Genomic DNA, 25,259 nt, shown 5'->3' on the forward strand with positions numbered 1-25,259 from the left:
TAGGCACGCGGGCTTCAGTAGTTGTGGCACGTGGGCTCAGTAGTTGTGGCTCCCGGGCTCTAGAGCGCAGGCTCAGTCATTGTGGCGCATGGGCTTAGTTGCTCCGCGGCATGTGGGATCTTCCCGGACAAGGGATCAAACCCATGTCCCCTGCAATGGCAGGCAGATTCTTAACCGCTGCGCCACCAGGGAAGTCCCACATAACATTCTTGAAATGACAGGTTGCCAGGGACAGATAGGGCCGGGGGACTGGGAGATGGGCCATCTTCCCCAGGGGCTATTTTCCCTTGATCATCTGCACAAAAACTTTAGTGCAACTTTATCCCCTGCACTATCAGATCATTATGATTTGGTGGGGAGTGGGGGAGCAGCAGTGGCTATAAAATGGCATCAGGAGAGATCCTGTGGGATGGAAATGTTCTGTATCTTGACTGTGTCAATGGCAATACCCAGGTTGTGACAGTATACTATGGTTCTGTAAGATGTTACCATTGGGGAAAACTGGGTAAAGGACACACAGGACCTATCTCACTATTATTTCTTACAACTGCATGTAAACCTACAATAATCTGTAAACAAAAAGCTTAATCAGAAATGAAGGCAACACATGCCTCTTGTAACAAGTAAAACAATAGCCTGTGGTCAATCTCTTTCTCTACCCGTCCCATTCCCTCCCTCTTGAGATAACCATGCAAACTCACTGCTCATACAAACAGGCATGCATTTAATACTTTCTGTTTACTGTATCAAAATGGGATCATACATACTACATTATTACCCTGCAGCCTACCTTCTTCACCCATCATCCCTATATCATAGAGACCTTAAAAAAAAAAAACTATTTTAAGTGCCAAGCAGGATGGCAGGTATAGAAAATTTTCTGACTAGGGCAAATCTGACAAATGTTTACCGTGCTAATGTGCCATAGCTCAGCCAGGTGCACTCAGTGAGAGCATAATATACAAGTAGCATTCTAAAGAGATCTGCAAAAAATGCAAGGTCTTCAGCAGCTCTTCGAGGATCCCATCCCCCTCTCTGCCTCCTCCATGGAACCATCCCATGGAGGTTTAACAGTTTAACTCCATTTGCCCCCTCCTGCTGTTTGTGCTTTTGTTGTATACTTCTGTTCTACATCTCCACAAGACATTATTATTGTCATTTATTTACAAAACAACATATAAATATAAAGGTGTATGTACCTGGGTATATGTACATATATATATTAAACACACACACAGACTTTAAGTGCTCTTTGCTCTTTCCTGCAGTTCTGTTCTTTTTTTTGGGGGGGGGGGGCAAGTTTTTATATTGGTAAAGTTCTGTACTACTAGAAATATAAGATTTGAAAAGAAAAATGAGACTTGAGGATTATCTGTGGAGCTTATCCTCATTCTCCTGCTGACGCATTATGTGTTTATAATTTGAGAACTGCAGATAAATACAAACTGGTCTTCTCCATACTTGCTCACTAAGGAATTCCTCATTTCTAGGAAACGTCTATTTCAAGGAAAGGAAACAAACAAAAACACCTAGTGCACTAGATGATTAAAAGGTACACATTTTATAGCCTGAGTTCGAGAAAAAAATTACCCAAGAAACGGCCTTTTTCCCTAGGAGCCAGCTTCTACTAGGGGAGTCTAGGGTTCTCTAGGCAAAGAAAAAAAACTTGCCAGTTTAAACAGAATAACAGAAACGTTCAGCCAATCAAATATACAGAACTCATCACTTGCAGTGAGGAATGAAAGGCCTGTATCAACAGAAAAAATAAATGGCACAGGCAACGTCTGGAACAGAAAACAAACAGGAGGTACTTTAAAAAGCCAAAATTGCAAAGACAGATTAACAGGGTATGAAATTACACGCCGGGCAATGCACCTGTTAAAGGAAAAGAGGCGCACACCAAGTCTGAAGTCTTAAGAATTCGGTGTTTAACATTACTTCTGCATGCTGCCCAGCAGGAAACTCGGGTCCTGGCTTAATCCACAACGCACACTTCATTTAAGGAGGTGAACTGCTTGGTCTGACTCAGTTTCTTATTCTGTAAAATGAATGCAACACAGCTGTCGTGAGTCGCCAAAGAATTCTGCACAAACGCTTTGTAACTCCAAAGTGCTGTGCAAATCAGAGCAGCCCTTCTCTCCTTCACATTCGTTTGACTTGGAATTTCAGAAGTTTAGCTGAAAATATAGACGACTCGGAAGCAAGGGACTGAGAGTGACCCACACAGGTGGACAGAAATGCAAAAACTGGAGCACCTCATACAAACCACAAGAGAACACGTTCACGTGCACACGTTATCAGTAACAGAAAACGCCACCGGTAGCAACCGTAAACCACTGAGAGGACCAGCAACGACATGTGTCCAAATCCAGCCGGCAGCACAGCCTCGTCGGCGGCAGTGCCTTAAACACAGCTCCCCGCACTCCGCGGCCTAACAAGATCCACTTTTTCCAAAAAGTTTAGCAACTTGCCAAGTACACTGGCATAGTTCACCTTTTTTAATTGCTAAGCAAACATGCAGGAGAGTTGAGACAATCAAGGGAATGTTCAGCCTTCCTCAAAAATAAGATCCAGGAAATTCACGTTTTGCTTGAACAGTTTCATGTCTAAAACTGATCACAAACCTCTGTTTGATGTTGTTTTCTCGCTGCTGGCCAATGAGCCCGGGAAAGACAACGAATTCTTTCAAACAGGGAGGGCTCTCTGCACTCTTCAGCTAAACCAGCGAGGCTTTACCACCGTCACGTTTAAAATAATGAGGAGGACGCCTCGATGGAGTTTACCGGGCTGCGCTAATCACGAGGGGCCTCGGGCGCCCAGGGCGGGCCCCAGCGCCGGTGGCCGCGGGACCGGACGCCCTCCCCGGGACCCCCCCAGGACCCCCTCCCCGGGACGCGGCCGCGGGACAGGACGCCCCCCAGAACCCCTGACCGGGACGCAGCTGCGGGACAGGACGCCCCCCAGAACCCCTGCCCGGGACGCGGCTGCGAGACAGGACGCCCCCCAGGACCCCTGCCCGGGACGCGGCCGCGGGACACGAAGCTCCCCCCTCCCCAGGAACCCCTCCCCAGAGCGCGGGCCTCGCCGCCGTCACGCGGCACCCGCCGCGCTCACCGCGGGCCGGGAAACCCCTCAGGCCGACTGACCCCCGCCCGCCGCCCAGCCTCCCTCCGGCCCGCGCCGCCCGCCGCGCTTACCGCGTTCTTCTGCATCATCTTGTCCATCTTCTGGGCAATGCGGACCACCTCGTCCTCCATGGCCCCGGCAGGCCTGCCCCGCGCCGGGCCGCGGGGGACGGGAAACGAGCGGAGCTGGCGGGGCGGCGGGTAAGCCCAGGCGTCGGCGAGGGCCCTCAGCAGGCCTGACCGAGGCGCTTCCTCACTCACGGCGACGGCGACGGCGGCGGCGGCGGCGGCGGCGGCGGCGGCGGCGGCGGCGGCGCTCCTCACCCGCAGGCAGCGCCAATCCAGCTCACAGCTCGCGGGGGCGGCGCTCCTCCCCCGCAGGCAGCGCCAATCCAGCTCCCAGCTCGCGGCGGCGGCGGCGGCGCTCCTCCCCCGCAGGCAGCGCCAATCGAGCTCCCAGCTCGCGGCGGCGGCGGCGGCGCTCCTCCCCCGCAGGCAGCGCCAATCGAGCTCCCAGCTCGCGGCGGCGGCGGCGGCGGCGCTCCTCCCCAGCAGGCAGCGCCAACTGAGCTCCCAGCTCGCGGCGGCGGCGGCGGCGGCGCTCCTACCCCGCAGGCAGCGCCAATCGAGCTCCCAGCTCGCGGCGGCGGCGGCGGCCCTCCTCACCCGCAGGCAGCGCCAATCCAGCTCCCAGCTCGCGGGGGCGGCGCTCCTCCACCGCAGGCAGCGCCAATCCAGCTCCCAGCTCGCGGCGGCGGCGGCGGCGGCGCTCCTCCCCCGCAGGCAGCGCCAATCGAGCTCCCAGCTCGCGGCGGCGGCGCTCCACCCCGCAGGCAGCGCAAATCGAGCTCCCAGCTCGCGGCGGCGGCGGCGGCGGCGCTCCTCCCCAGCAGGCAGCGCCAACTGAGCTCCCAGCTCGCGGCGGCGGCGGCGCTCCTCCCCCGCAGGCAGCGCCAATCCAGCTCCCAGCTCGCGGCGGCGGCGGCGGCGGCGCTCCTCCCCCGCAGGCAGCGCCAATCGAGCTCCCAGCTCGCGGCGGCGGCGGCGGCGCTCCTCCCCCGCAGGCAGCGCCAATCGAGCTCCCAGCTCGCGGCGGCGGCGGCGGCGGCGCTCCTCCCCCGCAGGCAGCGCCAACTGAGCTCCCAGCTCGCGGCGGCGGCGGCGGCGGCGCTCCTCCCCCGCAGGCAGCGCCAACTGAGCTCCCAGCTCGCGGCGGCGGCGGCGCTCCTCCCCCGCAGGCAGCGCCAATCCAGCTCCCAGCTCGCGGCGGCGGCGGCGGCGCTCCTCCCCCGCAGGCAGCGCCAATCGAGCTCCCAGCTCGCGGCGGCGGCGGCGGCGGCGCTCCTCCCCCGCAGGCAGCGCCAACTGAGCTCCCAGCTCGCGGCGGCGGCGGCGGCGGCGCTCCTACCCCGCAGGCAGCGCCAATCGAGCTCCCAGCTCGCGGCGGCGGCGGCGGCGCTCCTCACCCGCAGGCAGCGCCAATCCAGCTCCCAGCTCGCGGGGGCGGCGCTCCTCCACCGCAGGCAGCGCCAATCCAGCTCCCAGCTCGCGGCGGCGGCGGCGGCGGCGCTCCTCCCCCGCAGGCAGCGCCAATCGAGCTCCCAGCTCGCGGCGGCGGCGCTCCACCCCGCAGGCAGCGCCAATCGAGCTCCCAGCTCGCGGCGGCGGCGGCGGCGGCGCTCCTCCCCAGCAGGCAGCGCCAACTGAGCTCCCAGCTCGCGGCGGCGGCGGCGGCGGCGGGAGCGGCGGCGGCGGCGGCGACGCTCCTCCCCCGCAGGCAGCGCCAATCGAGCTCCCAGCTCGCGGCGGCGCTCCTCCCACGCAGGCAGCGCCAATCGAGCTCCCAGCTCTCGGCGGCGGCGGCGGCGCTCCTCCCCCACAGGCAGCTCCAATCGAGCTCCCAGCTCTGTTCTTTTTTTTTTTTTTTTTGAATTTTGAGATTTTTCATTTGAAGTAAGTCTTAATGCTATTAAATTCACAAATATGCTAATTTAAATACCCAAGTCTATTATCTAAGACACACATTGCAAACACAAATATCTATTCTCTCCACATGTCAGAGCCCATTCATTTCATGGTTTGGAAATGGGGAGAATAGATCCCCTTAAACTGCAAGTCAGCAGGTGTTTCTTTACAGTTAACTTCAGCAAAATTCATACAAAATATTAATTAACAATGATCTTCTTGTTAACTCACAAGGAAACACCTTCAAAGCTGCATTTTGTTAAAGTTTCTGTACTAAAATGTAGAAAAACTGAACTACACAAATATTGAAAAGTTAAAAATTCCTTAATTTTTTATTCCTGGTACCACTACCACAATTTACAGGGCAATATACCTGATGTAATGAAAAGAAAAAGAAAAAGACAAAGCTACAACAGATAAAAGACCTCAGGAATGTACATCTAATTGACACTCCATTGCATTAATCAATAGCTGCACTTTTTGCAAACTGTGGCTAGGACAGTCCTGAGCAAGAAGGGTTTCCTGTTTAAGCTGCAGTAACTTTTCTGACTATGGATCATCGTTCCTTCTGTGGCAGATTTTTACAGTTCCTCTAATGCATTCGGGACGACTGTCTCAAAGTAACCTGCAGCTTTCCTGACACCTCCTCGCTCTCTCTCCTGCCAAGAACTGTAGCCCTTTTCTTGTGAGTTTTGAGAACCTTCTGCTACCATATCCACCACTTCCACCACCAGATCCATAACCACCACCATAGGGACTTCCCGAGCTTCTTCCACCAAAACTGCCTCCCTTCATGGGTCCATCATTTGATTGCTGTTGTCCACTATAATTTCCAAAATCATTATAGCTCCCACCACCACCATAGTTACCTCCAAAATTTCCTCCTTCATTGTAACCATCATATCCTCCACCACCGCCACCATATCCCCCATCTTGGTTTCCATATCCTGGTCCACCACCACCATAGCCTCCTCTACTACTGTAACCAGGACCACCGCCATAGTTACCACCGTCGCCTCCAAATCCGTTCTATCCACCATCACCTCCTCCATAACTACCTCTGCTGCCACCACCTCCACCACCATAGCCTCCTCTTCCACCAAGTTTCCACCACGGCCAAAGTTACCTCCACCACCTCCAAAGTTTCCTCCACGACCCATAAAGTTGCCAGATCCACCTCCACGACCTCTTTGTGATCCAGCAGATTGCGTTTCTTCTTTAGGAAGGGCCTTTTTCACTTCACAATTATGCCCATTAATAGTGTGGTATTTCTGAACAACAATTTTATCAACTGTATCATGATCATCAAAAGTTACAAAAGCAAATCCTCTCTTTTTTCCACTCTGCCTGTCTTCCATAACTTCTATGGTTTCAATCTCGCCATGCTTTTCAAAGTAGTCTCTCAAATTACATTCTTCTGTATCTTCTTTAATACCACCAACAAAAATTTTCTTCACTGTTAGATGGGCACCAGGCTTTACAGATCCTCTCTAGAACCAGCTCTCTTTGGTTCCACTACACACCCATCAACCTTGTGTGGTCGAGCACACATTGCTGCATCCACCTCTTCAACCCAAGAGTAAGTCACAAAACCAAAGCCCCTGGAACGTTTTGTTTGGGGGTCTCTTATCACCACACAATCTGTAAGTGTGCCCCATTCCTCAAAATGTTCTCTTAAGCTATCGTCTGTAGTTTCAAAGCTCAGACCACCAATAAACAGTTTTCTCAACTGTTCTGGTTCCTTTGGATCATGGCCCTCCTCCCCACCCCCCCCGGCGGCGGCGGTGGCGGCGGCGGCGGCGGCGGCGGCGGCGACGGCCGGAGTCGGGCTGGGGGCGACCGGGCGGCGGTTTTACCTCCGTTTTGAGACCGGACTCGCCTCTTCCAACTCGAGTTCAATATGGGACGGAGAGGCCAGCTCTGTTCTATGTTGGGCCATTTTACTTCAGCCTAAAAAAATTTCTTCTAGTATTCCCTAAGGTCTGCTGGGGATCAGTTTTCTTATTTTTCATTTATCTGTATTTGATTTTTTAAAATTGATTCCAATTTTCTGTTGAGATTCTCCATATTTTAATCTATTAATCCCCATCTTTTACTCTCAATATAGTCATTTTAAAGTTCTGTGCTAACTCCAGAATCTGAATTCCCTCTAAATCAATTTTTCTTGTTTTGTTTTTTTTTTTTTTTTTTTTTGTCTTAATTTTTAGTCACTTTTTCCTGCTTCAGGAATTTCATAATTTTTGATTGTGTGCTGGACATGGTGAATAAAAAATTCATAGAGACTGAAGATGCTATTACTTTGAACCAGAGAAGATTTACCCCTTTCTCTGTTAATCAGAGTGGCTGATCATTTCAGTCATTTCAGGAATTTTACTAGGTCAGAACTGGGTTGGAGCTTTACTTGTCTCATCCTACCTATGATTTTTCCTGATTTGTGGCCTCCCTGGATTTTTGCTGTGAGCCTGACAGGTCTTTGATTCTTCAATAAATACAGTCAGTTATTGACTTCAGTCTTTCAGATGTTTGAATTCAGCTCTTTAGGCTCTCAGTTCTCACAGCTTCAGAGTATGGCAAATGTAAGGAGAGACCAGCTATGTATTTGTTACCGTTACACTTTCTCAATGAAAATTTGTCTCATAAACACTGAAACATTGCAGATGATTTCACTTTTTCTGACTCAGCCCCCTTCTTGGGGATGGCACTTCTGGGTTTTTACTGTGAGTCTGGTAGGTCTCTGATTCCTCACTTTGGAAAGTTCTCTCCCTCAGGCATTAGGTATTTAAGCTTCCTGCTTTCTATAGGTTCAAAAACTGGCAAATGTCTTGAAGAGGAGACCTAATGATTGTCACAGGCCCCTTTATCTAGCGGGATTTGGTTTGTTCGTGCCATGACTGTGCAGGAAATTTCACTCTGCTTTCTTGGCTCAGTCCCCCATCATCCTGTACCACCCTGACACTAAGGAAATGTCCTGTGGGGGAAATCGGCTTGACATTCTGCTAGATTTCACTCCATCATGCCAGCAAATGAGTTCATCAAAAGGTATGGTGATTTCTCTTTTCCAGTGGAGTATGTCTCCCTACACCAAACCCCTGCTCCAAATCTCTAAATGTCCCTCTCTAGCATACTAGTTGATATTGTTTCTTGATTGCTTCCTTAGCTCGATGATCCTTTATTCAAGTTTGTTTGCTCGTTGCAGCAGGAGTGATGGCCTGTGCCTACCTAGTGCAGGCATATTATTATGGAGATATGGCTTTGGTCCCAGACACCACAATAAGGAGAATATCATAAGAAAGCAAGTCACACGAGTTGTTTGGTTTCCCAGTGCATGTAAAAGTTATGTTTATGCTATACTGTAGTCTATTAAGTGTGCAATAGCATTATGTCTAAAAAAAGTACATATCTTAATTTGAAAGCAGACTTTAAGAATGCTACCCATCATCTGAGCCTTCAGCAAGCTGTAATCTTTTTGCAATAGTAACATCAAAGATCACTGATCACAGATCATGTAACAAGTATAATAGTGAAAAAGTTTGAAATATTGTGAGACTTACCAAAACATGACATAGAGACACGAAGTGAGCAAATGCTGTTGGAAAAAATGGCACCACCAGTAGAGCTGCTTGACACAGGGTTGCCACAAACCTTCAATTTGTTACAAAAAAAAAAAAAAAAAAAAAAAAAAAAGCATTATCTGCAAGGTACAATAAAGTGAAGTGCAATAAAGTGAGGTATGCCTATATATCCTGCCTCAAAGTAGAAATCCTATTTAGATCACCTTTAATTTCTCTCTATGATATATTAATAGTTTTCTGTTCAGGGTTCTTACATTTTTTATTACACTTATTATTAGGTATATGATGTTTTGATGATAATGTAGATGGCATATTTTTTAGTTTTTAATTTTATAACTTTTCAGACACAGAAAAATGTTAGTGGAATTTTTTAATGTTTGGTCTCTTATCTGGCAACTCTTCTAAAAACTAACTGATATTCTAATAAGTTATCTGTAGATGGTTTTGGATTTTCTGTATCCTTAATTATATCAAATATGGAAAGTGACAGTATTATTTCTTCCTTTCTTAGCCTTATATTTCTGATTTCTTTTTCCTGCCTTACTGCTAATGCCATTTAATACTTTTACTAACAGGTTGAATAGAAAAGGTAAGAGTTGGCATTCTTATTTTGTTCCTAATCTTACAGTGGACATTCTCCACATTTCACTATAAATAGGATGGTGGCTCTAAAGTTTTTTGTAGTTTCCCTTTGCTATGAGTTTTTAATCATACATAATTATTGAATTTTATCAAATGCTTTATCTGACTATACTGATATGATCATATACATTTTCTCCTTTATTTTATTCACGTGGTGCATGACATTTATTGATATTTGAATGTTAACTCACCTTGCATTTCTGGAGTAAAACAACTTGGTAGGAATTCACACACACACACACACATTCACTCACTCACACACTCTACATTTGATTGTCTAACATTTTGTGTATGATTTTTGCTTCTGTATACATAAAGGAGATGGGCCTATTTTCTTTTCTCATAATTGTCCTTTTAATTAGTGAATAGTATATAGAGGGTAGAGATTTAAAAGACCTTTTAAAAGGTCTTCTTCTTCTGTGATATAATACAATACAGTATTACTCCATTTTTTAAAAATGACCTTTTTTATTTTCAAATAGTTTCAAATCTGCAGAAAAGATACAAACAGAGTTCCCTTTACCTCTCTCCCAGTTTTTCCTATTGCTAACATCTTATACTACCATACTATATTTTTCAAAATTAAAAAGCCAACATTTATACATTACTATTAACTAAACTTAAGACTTTTTTTGGATTTCACCAGTTTTCCTGTTAATGACCTTTTTCTGTTCTAGGACCCAATCCAGTATATCACATTCCACTTAGTTAGTTGTCATGTCTCCTTAGTCTTCTCTGGTCTATGACAGTTCCTCATTCCTTCCTTGTTTTTTATGATTTTGACAGTCTTGAGGAATATTTGTCTGATATTTTGTAGAATTGTCCTCAGTCTGGGTTTGGCTGATGTTTTTCTCATGATTAGACTGGAGTTATAGGTTTTGACAAAGAATACCACAGAAGCGAAGTAACCGTCTCATCACATCATAACAGAGAGTATGTAGTGTCTCCGTGACATCACTGGTGATGTGAAACATCATCACTTGCATAACATGGTGTTTGCTTGGTTTCTCCACTGTAAAGTTACTTTTTCTCCCATTTTATACTCTCTTTGGAATTCAATCATTAAGGCCAGCCCAGGACTGGACTTAAGGGGAAGATTAAGCTTCACCTCCACCTCCTTGGGGAGGAGATGGATGCCGGCGGGGGGGGGGGGGGGGGGTGGCGTGGGGGAGGTTACCTACATATGGAATTCTTCTGTTGGCAAGATTTGTCTTCTCCCTCCCTCCTATTATTTATTTATTTATACACTCATTTATTTACTCCATTATGTTTTAATATGGATTCTTTATCATCTATATACATAATTACAACCTTAAAAACCTCTGGTTCCCCCACTGACATATAAACTCTTTGAGGAAAGGCTCTGCTTCTTTTTTATTTTTGTACACTCTATGCGTTTAGCATAGTCCCCTAATTTATAGTGGACTTCCAGTAATTATTTTGTAATGGATATCTTTCCACTTCAACTGAAAAGTACCCTTTCCTTATATAATAGCATTCTAAATCCAAAATAAAAGTAGATTTTAAAATAAGTAAAAGTAAACTCATGCATGATCACCCTGTAATAAGTATGTAAAAAAGCAAAGGGTACTGCAGAAATAACTTAACCATTGGAGTTGGATGTGTCTCCAAAAAATATTGAAGCCACATTTGGAAAGAAATTACAGTATTTGATAAGCCAAGGATATGACCTGCTGTGTGCTTTCCCTTTTTTGTTCAGATCACCAAAGGAGATTAAGACCCCGTTTTCTCCCGTCTCTGGAAAATTATCATCTGATGCAGTCACTCAGATAACAACAGAGAGTCCAGGAAAAACCATGTTTTCATCTGAGATTTTTGGTAATGCTGAAGATCGTGGACATGATATTCCAGAGCTCAGTACACAGAAGTTGGGCAAAGTTCCTGTCAAGTTTGCTTCATCATCTTCAGTCCAACAGATTACTGTTCTTCATGGCACAGATGGTAAGAGAATTTTAGGTCACATTACCAACTTTTGTGTGTCATTAACCAATAAATTTCTTGATTGGGTCTTTCTAGTTAGAAAACCTAATTTTAATTTTAAGCATTAGGTTGTACATGATGATAACATCTTTTATTTACATAGCTATGAAGAGAATATAATTTATTATGTTTTTACTTCAATTTCTAGTGAAGTTAACAACCTATGTGAAACTCATGCTACTTGTGGCTGACGTATTTTCAACTCATAATACTTGTCATAAGAATGCAAGTAGTTCATGAAAACATAAAAACTATAGAGGTTCAATTTTAGGGAGGTAGATAATTATTTGGCATTGTTTCTTTTACTATTGTTTTGCATGAGACAGTGAACAGATAGCAAACACAATACCAGTCTATTTCTTGCTCAAGAAACGTTGAGCAGGGACCCAGGTTGACTGTGACTCTGCTTTCTTTAAAACATGGAACCTTGGATTCATCATCATAGTCAACTGGAAGGGACGAAAAGCATGGAGGAGCACATGTTGGGAGGCTTTTATGGTCTAGGCCTAGGTGTGGCCCACATCACTTTCCACTGACTAGGAATAGTTTAGCTGTGCTTTCCAGGATGAAAAAGAAATGAGTTTTGGTGAACAGCTAGCAATTTCTACCATAAGGTCTACAACATTTAGAGTGTTCCTATGCTATCATGACAGTGATATTTTTATAGTGCTTACACTATATAACATTCAAAATTATAGCAAGTTATTTTCTTTTTCAGACCAGTAACTGGAAAGTTAAGTTCCCATTCTACCTCCAAATGAGGGTGGGAACTTTCAATTACTAATTTTAAAGTATTCAACAGTTTGTACAAATCTATTCAAAATAGATTTTAAGTGTTCCTACTTGTGCAAAAAGTTTATCTGTCTGTAGGTATAAATGGAATATGCCTAAATGTATAAAGAAAATTGCTTAGTTCCACATTTAAATTGCACTGAATTTAATTTGAATAAATACATTTATATGTTGAAATGGTTATATTTCTTTTCTTTTTTTTTTATTTTATTTATTTTATTTTGGCTGTGTCGGGTCTTCATCGCTGCGTGCAGCCTTTCTCTAGTTGCGGCGAGCGGGGGCTACTCTTCATTGCGGTGCACGGGCTTCTCATTGCGGTGGCTTCTCTTGTGGTGGAGCACGGGCTCTAGGCACGTGGGCTTCGGTAGTTGTGGTGCATGGGCTCAGTAGTTGTGGCTCGCGGGCTCTAGAGCGCAGGCTCAGTAGTTGTGGCACATGGGCTTAGTTGCTCCGCGGCATGTGGGATCTTCCCGGACCAGGGCTGGCACCCGTGTCCCCTGCATTGGCAGGCGGATTCTTAACCACTGAGCTATCAGGGCAGCCCGAGATGGTTATATTTCTTATACACTTTTATTGTGAAATAAAATTATGCCCCCCAAATGTATAGTCTAATCAATATCACACAGAACACCTTTAATGTGTCAGTTACCTATTGCCACCGTGATACTGTATAAGAACCTCGAAAATCTCAGTGCTTTATAACAACAGACATTTGCTTTCCTCACTCATGGGCTTATGAGTCCGTTGGAGTTTGGCATCAGGATGCAAAAACGGTTTGGGTCTGTTCCACATGCCTTGTACTGAAACCCAGGCTACTCTGGGCTATGCTGTTTTCATGTTGGTGGAAGAGCACAGGAGAGGAAATCCAACTGTGAAAGTGTATTTTATACCTCTTCTGACATCAAATGGATCAGTCTATAGAGAGCCCACAGTTCATGGTCTTACCTTTACATACAGGTACTTGGTAGAAAGGACTCCTTTAAAAGAGAAATATTATTTGGTTTAATAATAAAATATTTTTAACTCTGTGGATTCAGAAGTAAAATTTTAAAAAATATTTTAAAAGTATACAGAATAGGGCTTCCCTGGTGGCGCAGTGCTTGAGAATCCGCCTGCCAATGCAGGGGACACGGGTTCGAGCCCTGGTCTGGGAAGATCCCACATGCCGCAGAGCAACTAGGCCCGTGAGCCACAAATACTGAGCCTGCGTGTCTGGAGCTTGTGCTCTGCAACAGGAGAGGCCGCGATAGCGAGAGGCCCGCGCACCGCGATGAAGAGTGGCCCCCGCTTGCCGCAACTAGAGAAAGCCCTTGCACAGAAACGAAGACCCAACACAGCCAAAAATAAATAAATAAATAATAAAAATAAAGGAATTGCTTTAAAAAAAAAAAAAAGTATACAGAATAGCATGTTGAATTTATGACTATGTGTCCACTGCTCTGAATTAACAAATTAAGAGTAATATGCTATATGTTTATATTTAGTTCCATTTGCAAGTTTTTTGAAGAAATAAATTTTATGGTTGGACTTTCTTCTTTACCCTTCTCCAGTCCTTTCTTTCTCTCCCAGGAACAACCATTATTTGCTGAATAGTCGCTTCTTCCCCCAGAGATAGGCAGTCCAAAGTAACTTTAAGACTTCTGCATCCAAACATAAAGTTGTTGAGAATTTCAAAAAGCCACTTATCTTGCCTCTGAATTCTCCATCTCCACATGGTAACCATTCTTGCTCTGGGTCCATTGTAATTCTGCCCAATTGTTGTTGTCCATTTTCTGCAAACTTTGAACTAAATGGTAAATTTAACCATCACCACCAAGCTTTATATACACTGGTGGAGGAAGAAAACTACTAAGTCAATATCCTAACAATAATGACTACAGCAACGTCCAAAGAGAAGTAGAGGCTACAACCTATTTTTCCTGTTATTTAAATTCTTCCAGCCTCTATACATTTCTTCATTCTCCTTGAATTCAGCCAGGTTCTCATTGGCTGGGGTTTTGCCTGATAGGTTGGTACAAGTGTTCCTAAGTAGTCTAAGGCTTTGCTAGCCCTGCATAGGTTTAAGGTAATTTTTTGTTAATTTCTATGACCAGGCTTGGTAAAGTGGTCCCCTAGGTGTAAGCCATACTCCTACTGACTTTCTTCTTTTAAGGTAACCTTATTTCTCCCTGATAGTTAAGGTCAATTGTAGTTTTAGTCAACACTATGGCATCCTATTCCCTGTATTGTTTCAGTGACATAAAGAATGTAAAATGACTAGATGGCTCCTGTCTCCCGGTAGAAGTGCCCCTCCCTTATTTCTAAGATCTTCCATCAAACAAAGCAGAGTCACAGAGATAGAAAGCAAAAGATTTTAAAGGCTTCTGCCTTTGTTCCTAAATACATGCATTCTGTCTGTGGGATAGGCAAGTGCCACATGTGGTTCTGAGCACATGCCGTATTCAGTAAGCTAGCATTCCAGCCTCAGAAAGTGATGCCTCCCAGCTTGTGCCATGACAGTTATCAGTAAATTGTTCACTCGCTTTTTTGTTCTTGAGTTTACCATAGCTGTGGGTGATCAGGCTTGTGAGGAGAACAGTGACTCCCTTTAGTCGTCAGCCTTTTGTCTCATTTCCTTCACTATGAAGTCAGTTCCTTGGTTGGAAGCAGGGTACTAGTAATATGGATTCCATGTCAAATCATCAGAATCATGGAGTGGCCAAGGATGGTAACACAATTCTAAGTAGTTTATAAGTTGTTATTGCATCCAGAATGAAGGAGATCTCATTCTACTCTGGGACTATCAGACTCTGTCTAGAGTATTTTGATTTTTATAAACTAGACATGGGCAACTAGGAGTCCATCTAGAGGTGATTACAGGATGCAAGAGAAGACCATGGTCCATAAGGATAAACTGAAGAAGCTGTTGTGTTTAATCAGGAGAAGTGGTAGCTATCTACAAAATTCTATTTGAATGAGCAGTACAACCCCATGAATACTGAGGAGTAACCTAAACAAGAATTTTATAGGGCTCATGTGATGGCAATACTAATCCTTTGTGTAGGCATAGAAAAGGACAGTAGACTAAAAGGAGGGATGGGATATTTCTGAATGGGAAAATTGAATATTTAAAGATGTCATTTATTCCCAAATGAATTTAAACTCTAATGTAATTCTACTCAAAATTCTAATGGAATTGTTCTTTTGAACTTGTTTAATTGATCTTAAGTTTTTTCAGGAAGAATAATAAAGAAAATACTGGAAAAGAAGAGTAATGGGGAGGATAAATTTTAGCAGCAGCCAGTGGAGTGTTTTCATGGGATGCCTGGAAGTTGCAGACATTATTCTCACCCTTGACCTATGGGCCCAGACTCAGTCATATGTCCATACATGTCTGCAAGGGAGATTGGGAAATACAGTGTACAGATGAGCAGTATGTACCCAGCTAAATATCAAAATGCTGTTACAGAGACAGAGTTTCTACCACATCATGAAAGAAAAACAAGTGTATAGAAAAAGATTTCAGGGACTGCCCTGGTGGCGCAGTGGTTAAGAATCCACCTGCCAGTGCAGGGGACACGGGTTCGAGCCCTGGTCCGGGAAGATCCCACATGCCGCAGAGCAACTAAGCCCGTGCTCCACAACTACTGAGCCTGTGCTCTAGAGCCCGCGAGCCACAACTACTGAGCCCATGCTCCACAACTACTGAAGCCTGCATGCCTAGAGCCTGTGCTCCACAACAAGAGAAGCCACTGCAGTGAGAAGAGTGAGAAGCTCGCGCACCACAACGAAGAGTAGCCCCCCACACCGCAACTAGAGAAAGCCCGCGTGCAGCAATGAAGACCCAATGAAGCAAAAAAATAAGAAGAAGAAAAAGATTTCATCTTCTATAATAATCAAATTACTACCATGTCACAGACATTTTAGAAAGAATTTTAGCAGTTAGTATTTAAAAAAACGAAACTTTATAAATGACATAATTTTTCACTCTGAAATCAGGAAACTTATGTGAAATGGGGCAGCAGGGGAGAATGGGTATGCTATGAACAGGAAGTCTTTATTACAGAATTCTTTATTATTGAAAATTTAATCCAGCCTAAATTTTTAACATTATGAGAAGGGTTAAAAACACTTAATGTGTAGTAGAATGATAAAAAATGTGAAGATAGGAAATAAAATGAATATTTTATTATCAATGTAAAGTAGAAAAACTGAATTCCACATTATACATACTATACACAACTATGTAAACAAATAAGCAATACAGAGGAAAGACCTGTAGAAATACATTAAAATATTAATAATAGTTATCTTTGAGTGGTAAGACTTTGTCTTTTTTATTTCTGTGTATTTTTTTAATATTGAGAATTTATACTTTTATAATGGAAAACTTATTTTGAAAATCTGCCACATAGAAGAGAATTAGATTTACTTTCTATGACTCTGGAGGGAGAATCTTCAAAGATCAGTAGTAGGGGTTAACAACGACCAGGTTTGGGTTCAATATAAGATAAAGTGTTTCTTAGTTAGAGCCATCTAAATATGGAATAGATTGCTAAGAAGTCGTCTTCTCAATGAATCCTACCCTTACCACTCTATTTAAACTGCATCCTGCTGCAATTTCCCAAATACTTCTAATCTTCCTCAGCATTTTCTAATTTTTTGGGGGGGGGAGTGGCTGTTTTGGGTCTTTGTTGCTGCACACGGGCTTTCCCTAGCTGTGGTGAGTAGGGGCTACTCTTCGTTGTGCTGCATGGGTTTCTTATTGTGGTGGCTTCTCCTGTTGCAGAGTGCGGGCTCTAGGCGCACAGGTTTCAGTAGTTGCAGCACGAGGGCTCAGTACTCGCAGCACAAGGGCCCTAGAGCACGTGGGCTTCAGTAGTTGCGGCACATGGGCTCAGTAGTTGTGGCGCTCGGGCTCTAGGGCGGGCGGGCTTTGGTAGTTGTGGCACGCAGGCTCAGTAGTTGTGGTGCACAGGCTTAGTTGCTCCACAGCATGTGAGATCTTCCCAGACCAGGTATCGAACCCCTGTCCCCTGCATTGGCAGGCAGATTCTTAACCCACTGCACGACCAGGGAAGTCCCAGTATTTTCTAATTTTTTATGTCACTAATAATTTATAAAAACACTAGATGATTTACTTATTTAGTATGCTAATTGTTTACTGTCTATCTCCCTCTTCTAGAATGCTAGTTTACTGATACATTCCAAGAATCTTGACCACTGCTTGGCACATTAAAGGTACTTAATATTTGTTCAGTTAATTAATAAATGTTTTCTTATTAATTATTCTGATCTTTATGTCCTTAGGCCAGCCTTTACTGTTGCCATATAAGCCTTCTGGTAGTACAAAGATGTACTATGTTCCCCAATTAAGACAAATTCCTTCATCTCTGGATTCCAAGTCAGACACCACCATTGAGAGCTCACACTCAGGTATTATGCAGAAATTATTCAAAATTTTACTTTTTGAAATTTTATTTGTGGATTGGCTGTTTAATTCTGGATGACATATGAAAGCTCAGTGCTATTTAATCTTTAAGTGAAACATGGAGATTTTCATGACACAGTCTCTGGTTCAGATAGGTGAGTTATTTGGTCAGATGTATTGTGTACACTCAAACATTTGATAAATATTTGAAGAAAATTGTATGAACAGTTACTTGTTTGGGTTAGTGGACTCCATCTAGGACAAAGGTTTCCAAGTTTTCTCTGTTCACAGTCACCTTAGTGTTTGGGTGATTTCTTTTCTCATCATCGTGGGGATATAAATCATCAGCAGCATATAAATACATGAAGTATTTTTTCAGATACTAAGCTATTATGTTATTAGGGTATAAAAATACTTACCGTTTTGATCTTACAGCTTAATAAGCAAAAATATTTTTGGTTTTGTGTTTGAAAGAAAACATTTTACTTTGTTCAGAAATATGCATAATTACTTGCTAACGAGATATGTGTGGCTATTAGGGCACAGTTTCTCACACCTTGAGATGAGATTGGACACAACCACCCTCATTTATTGCTTTTGTTACAGAAACTGTCAAAAATCCAACTCTGCAGAGATACAGACAGCAGCATTGAAAGGAATGTAGCAGTATCTAATGTTGAAACTTTAAACTATCTTTAGCTATTAGTTTTTGTCCTGTACACCAGATATTACATATCACTGTTTCTCTAGAGTTTTAAAATATCCCACAACATCCCTGTGAGATCACCACAATAGAACTGCAGATTTAGAAAATGAATAGCATCCTGTGGAGGAACTGAATAAATATTTTCTGTGGAAAATTATAAGGATACGGAGTTGGTATGGTGCGGGGTTTTGATTGTTGGGATAACATATTGATTGGTCCACAGGAGTTGACTTGGTTCCGTGTAGATATAAATTGTTCATGATTTGTCAATAGACATCTTTATAGGTGTAGAAATTAAAAAGAAAGTAGTTGTCCCTGGTCTTATGCAGATTTTCTGTTAATTTTAAGAGGACCCAACTAGTATCTAATGGTAACTGAGTTAAAGCCCCTGATATAATTGCTCCTGATTTCCCACTGTGATGCCACTGAAAAAAAGAACCACAAAATGCTCATATGTTAGGATTGATTATGAAGCCTATAACCAGGAACTGGAAGAAATTTTCACTACCTGCATGGCTATGATTTTAAAAACTCACTTAGTGGCTACGAGACATAAAACAAGCTTACTTAATTGATTGTAGGTAGGAAAATCTTTTATCTCAGTCTCACTTTCAGCCCCCTAGTTCAGAAGACAGAATGTACCAATAGAAGTGTAATCAGGTGTTCCAGTATTTTTTGAGGCCTCCTGTGTACTTCTATTCATTTACATCCTAACTCTTCCCTTTGGAGACATTAACTTTGAGAAAAATTGGACAGTAGTGGGAAGAGGAAATGACTACTCAGGGATGGTACACTGTATCCTGAGAAATACTGTCCGTATAAATAAAGTACTGAATGCATCAATTAGACAAGAAGAGATCTGTTGGCTATATATACTTGAGGTTGTCATTTATCATGTTCTGCATCTATTCTGAGAGTGAGGGAGTTGACAGAAGAAAATAATAGTTTCTTAGACCAGTAGAGCTGATCTAGCTGAAAGCCTAGGAATTGTTCTGATAGATAGTGTCTATTAGTGTGTTGTGATTCTATAGATACTAGAAAGATCCAACTAGAGTTTGGGGCCAAGGGCAAGTCATAAACCGTTGCAGATATTTGGACCAAATAATTTCTCCTCAGTTGAGAATGAGTAAACAATTGAACTCATAAAATTCTTTTAAAGACAAAAACAAAGGGACTTCCCTCGTGGCGCAGTGGTTAAGAATCCGCCTGCCAATGCAGAGGACACGGGTTCCAGCCCTGGTCCGGGAAGATCCCACATGCCACAGAGCAACTAAGCCTGTGCGCCACAACTACTGAGCCTGCGCTTTAGAGCCTGCGAGCCATGACTACTGAAGCCCGCATGCCTAGAACCCATGCTCCGCAACAAGAGAAGCCACCGCAATGAGAAGCCCGCGCACTGCAACGAAGAGTAGCCCCCGCTCGCCGCAACTAGAGAAAGCCCGTGCACAGCACCGAAGACCCTACACAGGCAAAAATAAAAATAAATAAATTAAAAACAAAACAAAAACAAAAAAACAAGGCAAAGGTAACCTCGCAAAGAAAGAGATAGATGTTAGAGATTTACTCATTAGGTCAAGTAACACTCTGAAGTAGTAACAGGATTTCATTTATATCTGACAGTAAGTTCTGTGAAGATAGGTACTATGCCTTTTTTTTTGTAAGCCATTTTATACCTCATACCAATATATAATATAGATGTTATTTTGATATTCATTTAAAGACATTTAAATACTTTATGTACTAGTACTGTCAATAGGAGCAAAAAGCCATGGGGAGAGAACTGGCTGGGAGTTTTAAAACAAAGTGAGGAGTTAATAGCAGAAAAAAATGGTGGAGTAAAGACCTCCAACATTTTGCCCTGTGATAAAAGCAACAGAATTTTGGCAAAACTTTATGGAAAACTTTTCCAAAACTCTGGAAATTAACCAAAGGCTTGTAGCTTTTGTAGTAAGCATTTATTCAAGAAAAATGGCTGAACCTTGATAAGAATAGTAATAAGCTTGTGGCATTTTACCTTGCCCTATTCTCATTGCCATACTCAGCTCAGTGATTGATAACCTTGAAAAATATCAGCCTGCATTCCCAGGACTGGAGGGAGCAGAACAGAGCTGGACCTCTTTCACAATTTCATTCCCAAAGAATTGTCAGTATTTGACCTGTCTGATGGCTCTCTGGAAGACTCCACTCAAAAGGCTTATCTTTATTCGACCTTACTCAGAGCTATCCAGTGCGTATGAGCCTCTGTGTCTATGTGTGAGGTGTTTGTCAAAAAACACTTACAGGCAAGTGTTTTATTTTAGTTTCTTAAATATTTATTTATTTAATTTATTTATTTTGGCTGTGCCGGGTCTTAGTTGCACCACTCAGGATCTTCGTTGCGGCATGCGGACTCCTTAGTTGCAGGACCTAGTTCCCTGACCAGGGATCGATCCCAGGGCCCCTGCATTGGGAGCTCGGAGTCTTACCCCCTAGACCACCAGGGAAGTCCCCAAGCAACTGTTTTAATGTCACAATGCATGAGGCAGTGGATAACACTTGAGACAAACAATAGACTAACCAAAAGCTTTATCGGAAAAACTGAGGATGAGATGTCCATAGATATGTTGAAAAGCACTGATATATTCCTAGGACTCTAGAAGACCACAAGTGTGCACAGGCCTGAGTGCATGCTCAGGAAAGATCTGAGAGGGGCCTACCCTTTACCTTTGGCTGCCCTTGAGGCTCTGGGCAAGAAGAAAGGGAAGGCTAAGGCCGAATTGATAACTCCCTGCCCTCAGCGTTGATGGCTATGTGCACGTAGTCCCTCGGCAAAGACTGGGAGATTTATTGTTTCTAGATGTTTAAGGATATCTCCATCTAGGCATTAGCTGACCACTAAGCTAGTTGAGTGGCAGCTTCAGTAGACTTTATAGAATTTGTTCAGAAAAGTTACTTAAAAAAAAAAAAACAGCGTAAAGCAACAGCAGGAAACCCTAGGGAGGTAGTAGACTCTGATTTCCAGGGTTGTCACATTATATTTTTTAAGATGTCCAGTTTTCAACAAAAAGTTACAAGATATGGAAATTCAAAGTAAAAAAATATATATATGGACCATACAAAAGAAAAATAGCAGTTTAGAAACTGTCTGTGAGGAATCTCAGACATTGGACTTACTAAATGAAGATGTTAAAATAGCTATTTAAAATATGTTCAAAGAACTAAATGAAACCATGTCTAAAGAAGTATAAGAACAGTGTCTTACCAAATAGAGAATATCAATAAAGAGAAATTACAAAAAAGAACCAAATAGAAGATCTGTAGTTGAAAAGTACAATAACTAAAATAAAAAATTGACTGGAGAAAGCTCAGTATCAGACTTGAACAGGCAGAAGTATGAGTCAGTGAACATGAAGATAGGCCAATTGAGATTATCCAGTGTGAGAAACAGAAAGAAAAAAGAACGAAGAGAAATTAACAGAATCTCAGAGTCCTATGGGACACCTTCAAGCATCCTATTATACACATAATGGGAGTTCCAGATGAAGAGACAGAAAAAGAGACTGAAGGAGTATTTGGAGAAATAATGGCCTAAAATTTCACAAATTTGATGACTGCTGTTAATCTGCACATCCCAAAAGCTCAAGGAAGTCCAAGCATGATACAGTCAAAGAGAGCCACATCTACATACATCATAAACCATCAAATGACAAAGACAGTGTTAAAGCAGCAAGAGCGGAGTTATCATGTACAAAGAATCTTCAATAAGACTAATTGCTGATTTTTCATCAGAAACCATAGAGGCCAGAAGGCATTGCAATGACATATGCAAAGAGCTGAGGAAAAAAACCTGCCTACCAAGTATTCTGTACCTAGCAAAACTACCCTTCAGAAATGAAGGAGAGATTAAGACATTCTCAGATAAACAACAGTTGAAAGACTCCACTGCTAGCAAACTGACCCACAGAAAATACTAAAGAGATTTTTTTCAAGATGGAATGGTGAACACCAGACAGTAACTTAAATCCACATGAAAAAAGTACTAAAGGTAACTACATAAGGAAATACAAAAGACAGTATAAATGTATTTTTGTTTGTAATTCAGTTTTTCTCCTATATGACTTAAAAGACAAATGCAGTATAAGCAAGTCCCAAATACACACAAAAAAAACTAACAGAATTAAAATGATAAAACCTGACACTATATTTTTAAATAAATAAATTTATTTATTTATTTATTTGTATTTTTATTTTTGGCTGCGTTGGGTCTTCGTTGCTGCGCGCGGGTTTTCTCTAGCTGTGGCGAGCAGGGGCTACTCTTTGTTGTGGTGCGCGGGCTTCTCGTTGCGGTGGCTTCTCTTGTTGAGGAGCACGGGCTCTAAGTGCATGGGCTTCAGTAGTTGTGGCTCTTGGGCTCTAGAGCTCAGGCTCAGTAGTTTTGGCACGCGGGCTTAGTTGCTTCGTGGCATGTGGGATCTTCCCAGACCAGGGCTCGAGCCCGTGTCCCCTGCACTGGCAGGCGGATTCTTAACCACTGTACCACCAGGGAAGTCCGAAAAACTGACACTATTAAAGGGAGAAATATTTCAAGCCAATAGCAAAAGGTCATATATTGTATAATTCCATGTATATGAAATGTCCAGAATGAGCAAATCCGTATAGACAGAAAGTAGATTAGTGGATGCCAGGGGATGTTGGGGAGGGGAAAATAGGGAGTAACAGCTAACATATACAAGATTTCTTTGTGGGGGGCGTGACAAAAATGTTCTGGAATTAGATAACAATATTGGTGGTGAAAATACTAAGAACTAGTGAATTGTACACTTACTTTAATTGGTGAATTTTTTTTTTTTTGAATCTTGTAGAAGTTTTTATTTCAGTGATTAAAAGAACGCAGTAAATGGAAAGTATGCTGGTTTACATTAGGCATGCACCTCTACCTGAAACTGCTGTTAGTTTTTTTTTGTTTTTCTTTTTTTAAATTTATTTATTTATTTATTTATGGCTGTGTTGGGTCCTCGTTTCTGTGCGAGGGCTTTCTCCATTTGCGGCAAGCGGGGGCCAATCTTCACCACGGTGCGCGGGCCTCTCACCATCGCGGCCCCTCTTGCTGCGGAGCACAGGCTCCAGACGCGCAGACTCAGTAGCTGTGGCCCACGGGCCCAGCTGCTCCGCGGCACGTGGGATCCTCCCAGACCAGGGCCCGAACCCGCGTCCCCCGCACTGGCAGGCAGACCCCCAACCACTGCGCCACCAGGGAAGCCCTGCTGTTAGTTTTTGACTGGCCTAAATCTTTATAACTTATTTTTTCATTTAGGCACATCTTTAAATTTTTTTGGACCCTGACATACAGGGTAAGTTAACTTCTTCCTTGTGGCAGTTTAGTATGAGAATTATGTTCGCTGGCTAGATTCCTTTAACTAAAGGCCTCTAGACTCTCAGGCTACCTGTACTAGCTCAAGACTGTACTTTATATATAGATATTTAAGTGAATCACAGTATAAGGGAGGGAGATAATCTAGAAAGGTGAAATGTACTGTATGAATACTCCATACATTTTTTTTCTAGCACAGATAATCAAACACTAGATAAGGAGGCCTACAGTCAAGTACCAAATTACTCTTTCCCCCACTGCTGCCCTTTCTGAGAGACACAAAGATGTATATCGATCTCTCCAGAAATCTGAAAGGAATCCACACAAATAACAGATTATTACCTATGTGGTCCCACATATCAAATTATAGAGCAGTTCCACTATTAAAATTATAGGAAGCAGTTAATGGGACTATGAGGAAAGCATCGTCCCACATACAGTAACATACACCTAGTAGAGTTTTCCATTCATCTGTCAATTGTTTTCCCAAGATTAGCATTAAAAAACACAACCCCAAACACATTTGACCCTCAAACCACCCCCACACACAAAAATTGGTCTTTGTTCATTCTCAGATGACAGGATGTCCCAAGAGTGACAAAGGTGGGAGCCGATCCCCCCACAGCCTTTTCTTCAACCATCCCATCAACTGCTCTTCATTTCTTGAACTACCTTCCTTTTCCAGAGAGGTAATAATCAGGTCAGTCAGAAAGGCTTTCTGAGAAGACTGGCTTGGATTTCTGGGTCTGTTCCAGTCGATTCAAGATGAATTGGCTTGTATCAATGAAGCGCTCAACGCAGTTCACAAAACAGGCCTCAGCCCGACTGTCCAACTTTGGCCCAGGCTTGTCCATGCACATTTCCCAACAAAGTTCCGTCATCTGGTGCACCAGCTGCTGGAAGCACTTCTTCTGAGTCTCTACCTCGATGAAATGCTGCAGCTGCGGGTCGACCGAGCCCAAACCCGCTGCGGAGGAAGACGAGGAGGACGCCATCCCAGCGCGGCCACGCGTGCCGAGACAAACTCCGCACCAACTCACCGACCTTCACGTGTCTCCGCGGCGGAACCCTTAATTGGTGAATTTCATGTTTTGTCTCAATTTAGAAAAAAAAGTGTGTGTGTTGGGGGGGGTGTGGGCAGGAATGAACATATGAAGGAAAAGACTGCCTAAAACTGTAAAGATTTGGTAACAGATTTAAAATACATTTTGCAGGCAAAAAGGGTGGAATTAACATGAAGGAAGTTAAATTAGTGATGAGGACAAATCTGAGAGTCTGCAAAATTACAGAGGAAAAAGAAGAAGAAAATGAAAATGCTGTGAAAGATGATGAGAGACATAAGAAACATAGCTAAGTAAACCAAACCAAGAATTATATCTGTAGCTGAGGAAGAAAGTAATATTCAAACACTTAATTGAATAAAACATCCTCCTCCTGAAAAGGGGAACACTGTATGCAGATTGAAAGTTGCCATAAAAATCCAGGGAAAAATCAGAGACTGAGACACATATCAGAAAAAGATTTTTGAGTTAAAATAAATAGAAGAAAATCCCATAAATATACAATTAAAAAAAAAAAGTTAAGAGAAGAAAATTTAGTCTGATATCAGGCTTATTTAAAATACTAAATGTAAAAATAATGGAACCAAATCTGTATTTATTGGGAAAATTATATAATTCAAGGATTTATGGACCCA

The 25,259-nt window shown here is 43.2% G+C and overlaps 2 long non-coding RNA genes and 2 pseudogenes across 4 annotated transcripts in view; 2 read left to right on the forward strand and 2 right to left on the reverse strand.

The window, feature by feature from the left end:
• The window catches only part of LOC309653949 (heterogeneous nuclear ribonucleoprotein A3 pseudogene), a 28,612-nt pseudogene extending 19,963 nt beyond the window's left edge, over positions 1–8,649 (reverse strand). Inside the window, exons 1-2 of the transcript in view lie at positions 8,642–8,649; positions 6,268–6,919 (exon numbers count right to left, since the gene is read on the reverse strand). The product of the transcript in view is annotated as a heterogeneous nuclear ribonucleoprotein A3 pseudogene (transcript). The remainder of the gene's footprint in view (positions 1–6,267; positions 6,920–8,641) is intronic.
• Positions 8,650–10,475: 1,826 nt separating this feature from the next.
• LOC309653954 lies at positions 10,476–22,200 on the forward strand. Its single transcript, XR_014259671.1, has 2 exons — positions 10,476–11,266; positions 17,387–22,200. It is a non-coding gene; the product is annotated as an uncharacterized lncRNA (long non-coding RNA).
• On the forward strand, positions 12,664–16,334 carry LOC309653953. The gene is made up of 2 exons (XR_014259670.1): positions 12,664–13,162; positions 13,493–16,334. It is a non-coding gene; the product is annotated as an uncharacterized lncRNA (long non-coding RNA).
• Positions 22,201–23,189: 989 nt separating the features above from the next.
• LOC309653955 (mitochondrial import inner membrane translocase subunit Tim8 A pseudogene) lies at positions 23,190–25,253 on the reverse strand (annotated as a pseudogene). The gene has a single exon. The product of its transcript is annotated as a mitochondrial import inner membrane translocase subunit Tim8 A pseudogene (transcript).
• Positions 25,254–25,259: the final 6 nt, after the last annotated feature.

The sequence above is a fragment of the Balaenoptera physalus genome (assembly GCF_965194825.1).
Source record: "Balaenoptera physalus genome assembly, contig: HAP1_SCAFFOLD_1539, whole genome shotgun sequence".
NCBI classification, from domain to species: domain Eukaryota; kingdom Metazoa; phylum Chordata; class Mammalia; order Artiodactyla; family Balaenopteridae; genus Balaenoptera; species Balaenoptera physalus.